Raw genomic sequence first — 11856 nt, forward strand, 5'->3', positions numbered from 1 at the left:
TTTTCTCCTTCCCTAGGTCAAGTTTTGTGCTTCTTTGTTCTGTTACATGCAGTCTAATTTTTGTTGCAAGGTCTGCTTCTGGAGAAACAAAAACGAATATAACAGGAAATAAGAAAATGCTGGTAATTTTTCGGAAGTAATATCTTTTTGTCAGGATACTGTAACAGATTCAATTATTTCCCACCTTGACCCACCATCTCAATTGTGCAAGGGTCAAACGTCCTTTTCCTTTACCTTGGGTCATGGTTCTACTGACTATCAGTGCACTGGATTAGTTTCCTACTGTTGCTCTAACAAATTACCGTAAATTTAGTGGCTTAAGAGAAGATAAATTTATCATCTTCTTGTTCTGAAGGTGATAAGTACTAAACAAATTCAACAGGGTTTCAGCAGGGCTGCAAACCTTCTCTAGACTCCAGGGGAGAATTTGTTCCCTTGACTTTTTAGCTTCTAGAGATTGCCTACATTCTTTGGCTCATGGGCCCTATCTTCCTTGTCAAAGCATATCTCCCCACCTCTATTTCTGGAATAATATCTCCTTCTCTTATTCTAAGTCCCTACTTCTTTCTTATAAGGCCTCATGTAATTACACTGGCTTGTTCAGATAATACAGGATGATTTTCTGATCACCAGATTCTTAACTCAATCATATCTGCAAGGTCTTTTGCCAGGTAAGATGACATATTTTTGGGTTCTAGGGTTATAGATGGGGCATCTTTGGGGAAAACCTTATTTGTCTACAAGAGTATAGTGCCCAGACTTACAGTGAAAATGGATTTTATCCAATAAGAGGAAGAGATCTCTATGAGAATAAATGTGAGTTGTTGACAACTGAAGGTGGTTAAAGGATGCCAGAAATCACAAGCAACACATGTCATTAACCAAAAATCCCACTTATATGTGCTTTATTTTTACCCAACAGTTCTTTTGAAAACACTAATTAAGTCTACTGTGTATAAGTTATGCTAGGACCCAGATGAACCTAGCATTATCCCTACCCTCTAAATACCTTGTAGACTATTGTATTCAGAAAAATGAGGCAAGAATTAAGTTTTGAAATGTATTATTTTTGCCTAATAGTAAATTGGAGTTAGTTTTAAATAATTTAGGTAGACAACCAGAGACCAAATACAACTTCTTTTAGATAAACTCACACTTCTCAAATTTAATAAGTCCCAAACACAACTCAGCAAATGACCCCTACAAACAACACTTACACAGTAATACACACACATACACACACACACACACACACACACACACACACACAAACACACACACACCCCTAAACTCAAATATTGCGAAGCAGTCCACTTTGGGCATGGTCTGGGAATTTATTTATTTATTTGTTTGTTTATTTATTTATTCATTTTACTTTGGTCTTTTTATTGAATTTCCAGTTGATTAAGATATAGTGTAATATTAGCTTCACTAGTAGAATTTATCGATTCTTCACTTACATACAACACTCATTGCTCATCACAAGTATCTTCCTTAATACCCATCGCCCATTTAAACCCATCCTCCAGGCCCCCTCCCCTCCAGCAATCCTCAACTTGCTTTCTATAGTTAAGAGTCTCTTATGGTTTGCCTCTCTTTCTCTCTCTCTCTCTCATTTTCCCCTTTGCTCATTTGTTTTGTTCCTTAAATTCCACCTATGAGTGACATCACATGGTATTTGTCATTCTCTGACTGCCTTATTTCGTTTAGCATAATACACTCTAGCTCCATTCACGTCATTTCAAATGGCACAATTTCATTCTTTTTATAGCTGAGTAATACTCCATTGTGTGTGTGTTATACACACACACACACACATGTATATAGATACATATATACACATATACATATACATACACCACAACTTCTTTATTCATTCATCAGTTGATGGACATTTGGGCTCTTACCAGTTCTGTTATTTATAAGCCATTCAGACTATGAGCCTTTGTTATAGCAGCTGGAACTAAGACATAGTTAACCAAACCTGAAATACAATTATTTTCTTATTCAGCCCAGTACCACAGTTTACACCACCCCCATATCTTAAGCTGAAAGGTCATTTGAAGTCCCTACCTCCTTTCTCATTTAATCTTTTAACACACAAATCATAAGTGGCTTCCTATTTGACTCTTTACTTATCTCCACAAAGGAAATAAGTGTTCCATCTCCATGCAATACATAAGATATAATTAATTACATATATGTGTTCATTATGTATTGTAGTCCTTAGGTAAAGATAGACAATTTTTACAGGAGGTCTCTGACCTCACTATTTAACACAGTCTCAAAAATTCATAGTTCAATAATAGTTTTAATAAATTGTACTGAAATTAATTGAAACTGGTTGAACCAAAAGGTAAAATATGGTCAGAATATAGAACACTGAGGAATTAGATATTTTTAAGAGGCAAAAGCAGAGTTACAATCCTAAAAATATTAATCTGCAAGTGGTATAAATAGTGAAGGAAAGAAAAGTTGGAATTGGAAGTAAGATTCTAATAGAATCAGGTGAGAAAAAGTAAGAGACAGCATGAGCACTGTGGCTCTGCAAACGAGATATTGCTAACTTTGAGAGCATCTTTCCACTTCCACTTTTACAAACTATAATTATTCTTGAAAATATTTGCTTAGGTCAACTTGTTCAAGAAGAGTTGTATCCCAACATATGGAGGAAAAGAAAAATGTTCTCCAGATGTCATTCTGCACAGCAGCACCAGAAGAATCTTTCTGCTGTTACTAAGTTTAATTCTTCTTCATACGACTCCAATTACATTTTCAAGTTGTTTAATTTAGTCTAATTTCATGAATTTACTTTAAAGTTCTTTCTGGGAGTTCTCTAGGCGGTCTCATGCAGTCTTTGGTAACTAATGAATGATAACAAAATCATTTGTTGTTATAGGCGACAGGAGTGTTTTTCAACATATTGTTAGTCCAGTGTTGTTATCACATTCTGATTCTTTTATTCCACTTGGTCCTTATAACTGTTACCATAGAGATGGGAAAAATATTTTGATTGGTTAGAGAAGTATGTAGGAGACCATTGTTTCTTTCCAATTTTGTTCTCCAGCCAAAAAGTGATCGAAATACTTCTTAGCACTTGTGTCATATCGCATTTTTAACTCTTCCCTAAAGTAAATAAATTAGTTCTCTGGCCATCTCTGGAAAGTAGGTATTTCCTGTGTTTCAAACATCATATTTGTTTTTTAAAATGTTTTATATAGTTTAATCAACTGTTGAATAAAGCAATGCTGGACAAGGAAATGTATGCCCGAAACAAGCTTTAAACTCAGAAACAATGCGCTTTGTAAAATAAGGATGAATATATTTTGAAATTTCCATGAAGTACAACTGGGTGTTATGGCAGCTTTTTTTAAATGGATATATATTTTCCACAATAATAGCAATACTAAGTTTTCTTGTCAGCTTAAACCCTGCCCAAATTGCTCTCACATGAAATATCAACTAATAATTGTAGGAGGAATAATAGAATTTGAAAAATCACCAATTTTCAAAAACCCTCGTAAAAATTTAATCAGGAAAGAATCATGAATTGATGTTACATAATTGGGCCAGAGATTGTTGAACAGGCTATTTATATAGCTTCAAATTATTGTGTCACAGATTAATAATTCATTACAAAGGGAAATTGTCTGTCTTTGTGATATAGCAATCACACTGCTATCACTCTAATTAAGTGATGAAACTTAGCAATATGAATAATCAAACAAACTGACATCGCAGGCTCAGGATGTGATAACTTGAGAAAAACACAACATCGCCTACAAGATACGGCTGTAAGAAAATTAAGAAGAACCTAAACCTAATTATAAGGAAAAAATCAAGCCAAATTGAGGGACATTTTGAAAAAAAATGACCTGGAACTTTAAAAAATATAGCAGTGCTCTCAAAGAAATAAAATCTAGCAAATAGGCAAGCTGGTAAAGGATTCTAGATTTAAAGAGATTCAAAAGACACAGCATTGATTTGGTCCTAGACATTATTTAATGGATTGGGAACTTAGGATATGAACTCCAAATGAAATAACTGCGTTATTTCAATTGTTCATTCATTAAGTGCAGCCACACTGATCAGAAAGGAATGTGGAGTATATGACTTTAATACAGAGACACCTTCTCCTGGCCTTTATTTCTAGCTACAAGCTTGCCTCTCAACTTTATACCATTCTAAATTTCTACAAAGAGGTGTATTACACCTAATACTTTGGAAGGATTGAGTTTGAGAAGTTTCTTATACATTTTGGATACTAACCCTTTATCAGATCTGTCATTTGCAAATATCTTCTCTCATTTCAGAGATTGCCTTTTAATTTTGTTGATCATTCCCTTCAGTGTGCCCAAAATCCTTTTATCTTGATGAAGTCCCAGTAGTTCATTTTTGCTTTTGTTTCCCTTGCCTCAGGAAACATATCTACTAAGAAGTTGCTATGGCCTGTGTTCTCTTCTAGGGTTTTGATGGTTTCTGTTCTCACACTTAGATGAATGTGAGATTCAATTTTGAATTTATTTTTATGTATGATATAAGAAAGTGGCCCAGTTTCTTTCTTTTCTTTTTTCTTTTTTTTTCTTTTCTTTTCTTTTTTTTTTTGCATGTTGCTGTCAACACCATTTGTTGAAGAGACTGTCTTTCTTGCTTTGTTGAAGATTACTTGACCACAGAGTTCACCCATGTTGCTGGATTTTCTATTCTGTTCCATTCTATTATGTTCCCTTTATTTGCACCAATACCATACTGTCTTATCACTACAGGTTTGTAATATAGCTTGAAGAGTGGAATTGTGATGCCACCAGCTTTGCTTTTCTCTTTCAAGATTGCTTAGGCTATTCAGGGTCTTCTGTGGCTTCACACAAATTTTAGGATTTTTTTTTTCTGGCTCAGTGAAAAATACTGGTGGTATTGTGATAGAGATTGTATTGAGTACGTAGATTGCTTTGTGTAATATAGACATTTTAACCATATTTGTTCTTCCAGTCTATGAGCATGGAATGTTTTCCCATTTCTTTGGGTCTTCTTTAATTTGTTTCATCTATGTTTTATAGTTTTCAGAGTGCAGATCTTTTACCTCTTTTATTAGGTTTATTCCTAGGTATCTTCTGGTTTTTGTTGCAATGGTAACTGCAATGGATTCCTAGATTTCTTGTTCTGCTACTTCATTATTAGGTGTATAGAAATGCAACAGAATACTGTATGTTGATTTTGTGTCTTGTGGCTTAACTGAATTTGCGTATCACTTCTAGCAATTTTTTTGGTGGAGTCTTTTGGGTTTTCTGCAAAGAGTATCATGTCATCCGTGAATAGTGAAAAATTGACTTCATCCTTGCCTATTTGAGTGCCTTTTAGTTCTTTATGTTGTCTAATTGCTGAGGTCAGAACTTCCAGTACTATATTAAATAACAAGAATGAGAATGGACATCCTTGTCTTCTTCCCGACCAAAGAGGAAAAGCTCTCAATTTTTCCCTATTGAGAATATTAGCTATGGGTTTTTTGTATAAAGGCCTTTATGGCATTGAGACATGTTCTCTCTAACCCTACTTTGTTATGGGTTTTTATCAAGAAAGGATGCTATATTTTGTAAAATCCTTTTTCTGCATCTATTGAGAGGATCATATGGTCCTTATCCTTTCTTTTATTAATGTGGTGGATCATGTTGATTAATTTACAAATATTGAACCATCCTTGTGGCCCAGAAATAAATCCCACTTGATCATGGTGAATAATTCTTTTAATATACATTGGATTCAATTTGCTAGTATCTTGTTGAGAATTTTTGCATCCATGTTCATCAGGGATATTGCTTACAATTCTCCTTTTTAGTGGGGTCTTTGGTTTTGGAATCAAGGTAATGCTGGCCTCATAGAATGAATTTGGAAGTTTTTCTTCCGTTTCCATTTCTGGGAACAGTTTGAGAAGAACAGGTATTAACTCCTCTTTAAGTGTCTGGTGGAATTTCTCTGGGAAGTCATCTGGCTCCATACGTTTTTGAGGAGACTGTTGATTACTGATTCAATTTCTTTGCTGGTTACAGGTTTGTCAAATTTTCTATTTCTTCCTGAGTTGGATTTCATAGTTTGTATATTTCTAGGTGCAGTGTTCTTGTGTTTTATCTCAGAGGCATGGCTGGGTTTCAAAACTCTAAATTATAGGGACCTGGAATGGTGGAGACTTTCACTGATCCTCTGGGGTTGTTCTTACAGTTCTGTGGCTGGTACCAGTTTGTCCCAGAAAAGCAGTTGCATGACCACTTGAGGGGCTTGGATTTCATGGTAAAGCATAGTAAAACCTGGCATCCAATTTAGCTGCCATCAGCGGGCATCTCTGCTCCTATGCTAATGAATGTGAAGCTCAATGGCCCTAGATGGCTTTTTAGTCCCCTGAGATAAGTGCCAACACTCCCAAATGCACTCCAAGTAGAGGAATTGTCTCTACCAGCGTGATCCGGAGGATCCTCAGAGCGTGGTTTCCACTCCAGGCCTCTGCCCTCCTGCTCTGCAGGAACACCTCTATGCTTCCCAGGTCCCACTTGGTGATGTCACAGACCTCTAAAGCTTTAGTGTTTCAGTTCCATTGCTTTTAAACACTTGCACTATTTAAACCCTCTTGATTTCCCTGTCAATGATTTTGGGGAAGTGTTTTCCTTGTGCAGTCCTCTGTGTGCTGCTTTATTCCTCTTTTTCTCTCTCTCTCCTTTCTCAATAATCAGGGCTCTCTCCCCTCCACTGCACCAAGGATTCTTTTTTCCTTCATACTGCATCTCCTCACCTCCTACTTTCCATGATGTGGCCTCCTTTTCTCCCTCTAGTTATACAGTTTTTTCCCCCTAAGTCTTCAGATCAATTTCCTGGGTGTTCAAAAGATTAAATAATTACCTTGTTGTGTTCCAGGGATAAGTCAAGCATAAGGTCCTCCAACTACTTTGCTACCTAAACTCCAATAATTCTCAGTCAATAAAGATAGCTTCATCTTTGATTCTGGACATCCAACTATCCACCAGCAGTCGCTTCTTGAATATACTAATATATATCAAGTTTAATAGATCCAACATTGACTTTATTATTTTATTCCAGCATCTATTCTCTTTTATTTATTTATTATTTACATAAACACCCTTCCTATTACTCAGAGTATTTTGACTCATCATCACTTTATTATTTTTTATTCATCAAACTTATTAAACATTGGGGAACTACCAGATTTTCCCAATTCACAGTCCATTCACTTTGCATTAATCTCTAAATCATGCAACTACAGCATTAGAATATTACACACACACACACACACACACACACACACACACACACACCTGCTTCCTCTTGCCCATCTCCATTGACATTAGCTAAGTCCAACTAATTCTCTATATTCTTTGGACAACAGTAATAATTTCCTTTTGTGTGGACCCACCTGCTCCTTTATCTCTAGTTTACCACAAGAATGATCTTTCTTCCATATATAACTTATTTTTCACTGCCACCATCAATATTATTCGTCTTGCATAGTTTTCAGGAAAAACATTTTAAATGTCTATGCAGAGCATTTGACATGATTCTTCATCTGCTTTGTGAATATTTACCCAGACTCATCTTCGCCTGCTCCATCAATCTTTACACTTGAGCAATAATTGTGTTTCTTTGAATAAACTGTTTTCTCATGTCTCAAGCATTCATATTTGTAGTCATTTCTACTTAGAAGTTCTTTCCCTGAGTTTTTAATCTAGTAAAGTTCTTCCTCAAATTTAAGTTCAGATAAGATTCTCTCTGAGAAATCTGTCATGGCTTCCATAGGTGCATTTCAGCACTACTTAGTTCAGACACCATTCTTTTATACTTTCCTTGCTGGTATTTCCATGATTCCAGGAAATACATTATCAGATCATAATACTTATTTTATATATCCATTTCCTGAGCTGAGAACAACTTTATGTAAAAAAAAAAAAAGTCTCTCTTTCTTCCTGTAGTTTCAGAATTATTATTTCTTGCAGAATTGGCAATCCAAAGCAATTCATTAATAAATAAATACATTTATTATGTGATAAATAATGTTAGTTTTTAACTTGCCCTGAATTTATCACTGGAAGTCAAAGTTGTTTGAAGCAGCTTCTCAGTGTTTAAAGCACTTATAACAATAGTAGTTACTGCCTAGTGTGTACTGATTGGTGTCTTCTAGAGATATGCAATAGATTTAAGCTGCGGAGAACATGTATAAAATTGTAATATGAATTGACAGTGTGATGTGCCTTTTTAGGAGCAAAAAAATTTTCTAGATATTGTTCAATCTCTGTTTTATTCACTTATTTGATCAGATATTATCAACCTTGTTTTAGATACAGAATCAAAAGAACAAAATAACTTTTGCAAAGTCATAAGTTACCTTTAGTCATTTAGAATCAACACAAATCAGTATTGCTATGAGAATAAGGCATTCTACTTGAATTTAATGTGTCTCTAAATCTCAATAGCTTTCCATCTCCTCTGTTAGAAGCAATTTACAAAGATAGATTCTATTGGTCATTTTGACAGCCTACTTAGGTTTTAAATGGCATGAATAATGTGATTACAATAATGCTTATTTTTGTGATGATGGTAATTCATGTCAAATGTAGAAATTTTGCTGAATGATTTTAACCAAGAATGTCACCTGAAAGATAACTGTTAACATTTTGGTATACTTTCCCAATTTTAGTTTTCAGGGACCTGTATTACAGTAGCAAAACACGTGGGCTTTGTAGTCAAAAGTGCATTTTAATCTTGGACCCAGCTGCATGACATTTGGTGAGTTACTTAGCTATTCTGTGACTTGGGTTGCTCATCTGTAAGATGGTGACAATAATAATACTTACAGCATAGATTTATTTCAAAGATTAAAAAAAGTCATACATAAATGTAAAGTGCTCCGAGCACAGCCTAGAACTATGTAAACAGTCAGTAAATCTGACAGCTTTTGCATACTTTTTTAAGTGTTTATTTATTTTTGAGAGATACAGCATGAGTGGGGGAGATACAGAGAGAGGGGAGACAGAAGGTCTGAAGGGGGCTCTACCCTGACAAGCAGAGAGCCTGATATAGGGCTCAATCATGAGATCATGACATGAGCAGAAGTCGGATGCTCAACCAGCGGAGCCACCCAGGTGCCCCAGCTTTTGCATAATTTAAAACATTTCATGGTGATAGCCTGCACACATTATTTTATACTGTGATTCAGTCATTTTACATGGTAACCTGGGCTTTTCCATCAGCTATGAGCACGTTCCAGCCTCTGTGATACTTTATAGGTATATGTGTCATTAAAAATAAAAGAAAATAAAAGACCTCTTTTTCCTGAAGTATTCTTCCTATACTACCATTAAAATTTAAGATATTTTACCTGAATAAGGACACATGCAATCTATTTTTTGAATGTTGAAATTCTATGGGATAAAAACTGAAAACAATCCAGTATTTCAGGCCATCCAGATATTGTAGGGACAAAACATCTTCATTGTAGATTAGAAATTTGCATTTTCAGTTAGATGTTTGACAAAAATCTACAGTATATACTAACTGGTATCAGTCATAGTGGATGAATTGTCATCCTTTTCACAACTGTAAAATCATCATAGTATTCCATATTATAGAAAACTGAGGTGTCTTGGTCCATGAAAGGCTTTCTGGGCTACGAAAACCATCCTTTTAAAGTTTTATGGTTGGACCACAGGTTTATAATATAATCTGCTACAACCTTATTTGGCACTACAAAAAGTCATTGAAATAAAAATCTATTTTCTTAAAAATGATCAAGGTACAATTCATACAGATAATTACACATACTCATTATCTTTTCAATGGTGGGCTGATTCTTGATGTAGATCTTAGTATGTTTGCCCTAGGAAAGTATAATTATAAGCCTAGTTCTAGTCTCTTCATCTAACACCCCAGATCAATGTAAGATATATGATATATGGTGATATATTCTGTGGCCATGACCCATCCCTTAAATTCTATAATTTGATTGATGTTGATTTGAAAAGAAGCTTTAGCACCCATGGACTATAAGAGTATCTTTCATATGTTACCTAATATTACTTGTTTTCTGTGTGGTTTTTTTTAAATTTTTTACTCAATCTAAACCCACACACACACTCACATACTCTCTCTCACAGACATACACACTTACAAATATGTGTATGTACATATTGTGTGCTCTCAATAGGGTGCAGCATGGTCAGTGATATAAAGAGAAATTTACAGGTTCTGACATCAAAAATGTTTAAGGATGTGTTGGCTCTGACTTTTGATTTCAACTCAGGTCATGATCTCATGGTTTGTGAAATCAACTCCTGAGTTGGACTCTGTGCTGGATGTGAGGAGCCTGCTTGGGATTCTCTCTCTTCTCTCTGTCTGCTCATCCCCCATGCTAAACAAACAAACAAACAAATATTTTTTAATCAAATCTCTAAAAAATACTTAAAATATAGTGAGATGTGGGTGTGTAACAACAACAATAATAAATGCTGTGGATTATGTTCCATTAACTTTGCTAGATCTTTATATATACACATATACATATATATACAATCTAATATAATGTTCAAATATATATATATAATCTAATATAATGGTTAAAATTAAACTTCTAGTGGAGTTGGTATTATTATCTTTATTTTACAAAATAAAAAAATATCTTGTCCATAGTTATACAGCTTAGTAAACAGCTACGTGTGACACCAAAGACTGTATCAAGTTCGCTCTACTATGCCATTTCAGTAGGTTGAGAGGAAGCCTTCAGAGGTATTATTTTGTTTCCAAGAAACCATGGGAAGGGAACGTCTAATCATAATGGAGGAAATTGGGAAATACTCATGTACGCAATGGTGTTTTCAGTGCTATGTAATGAAAAAGTTGTAGCCAAGTAGGAGGCACATACAAGAAAAGGTATTCCAGGAGATTCTTGCTTATTAATTCAATTTGGAGAATCATTGTATACTTTGCTTTCCTAAAAAAAGATTTAGTGAACAACATAAGGAATCTTTTGTTGATCTAAAACTAAATTGACATTTCTTGATATGGAATTTGAAACATTTTAGCTAGTGTAATATGAAAGAACAGCGAGTTTACCTAAATCATGTCTAGGGTAGGACCATGGTAATGACTTAGACAAATGAAGGAAAATCATATCCATGTTTGTCTACCTTCTGGTTTCACTGGCCTATAATACCTTGAGAATAATGCATCTGTTTACCTTCCATTTACTTATGTAGGCATGGCTTGTACCAAATGAACAGGACTTTGGTTGGAAAGGAAGGCTGCAATTTTCTGTATTTGGTTTTCTCAACTGAGAAATGAAACTATGTAATAAAATGTGTTGCACCTGATATTTAGAGAGGAAATTTGTTTAACGTAAACATTTTTCTGGGCCAGTTTTGTATGTTAAATTAGAGATCACACATGTTTTATTGCCAAGTTGTGTAACAAATCTCTCAGATGCCAATACCATCTGGCCGTCCGTGCCCACTTGCGAATTTCATGTGTCATTTTGTACCTTGCCATAGTTCCATGGTCATGCTGCTGAGCATCTGCCCCGAGTTGAATACTTCCTTTACAAATCACAATTAATGGGAACATCCTGAGATGTGAGTAAAAAATTTGTAAAAAAAAATTGTCGCACATCCCAAAATATAGTCTGAGATGTCATTGAACAGATGTTGAACTAAAGTTAAGTGTGATAATATAAAGAAGCCAAAATACTGTATCTTGCTGATTTGACTGGGTTCGTTTTATTTCTATTCCCTATTTCCATGAAAGCTGTTTAAGAACTTTTTTCATAATGCACTTTAGGAAATAACAGTGGTATAAAAAGTTAAGCGG

The sequence above is a fragment of the Crocuta crocuta genome, unplaced genomic scaffold (genome assembly GCF_008692635.1).
Source record: "Crocuta crocuta isolate KB4526 unplaced genomic scaffold, BGI_CrCroc_1.0 scaffold578, whole genome shotgun sequence".
In the NCBI taxonomy this organism is placed as follows: Eukaryota; Metazoa; Chordata; class Mammalia; order Carnivora; family Hyaenidae; genus Crocuta; species Crocuta crocuta.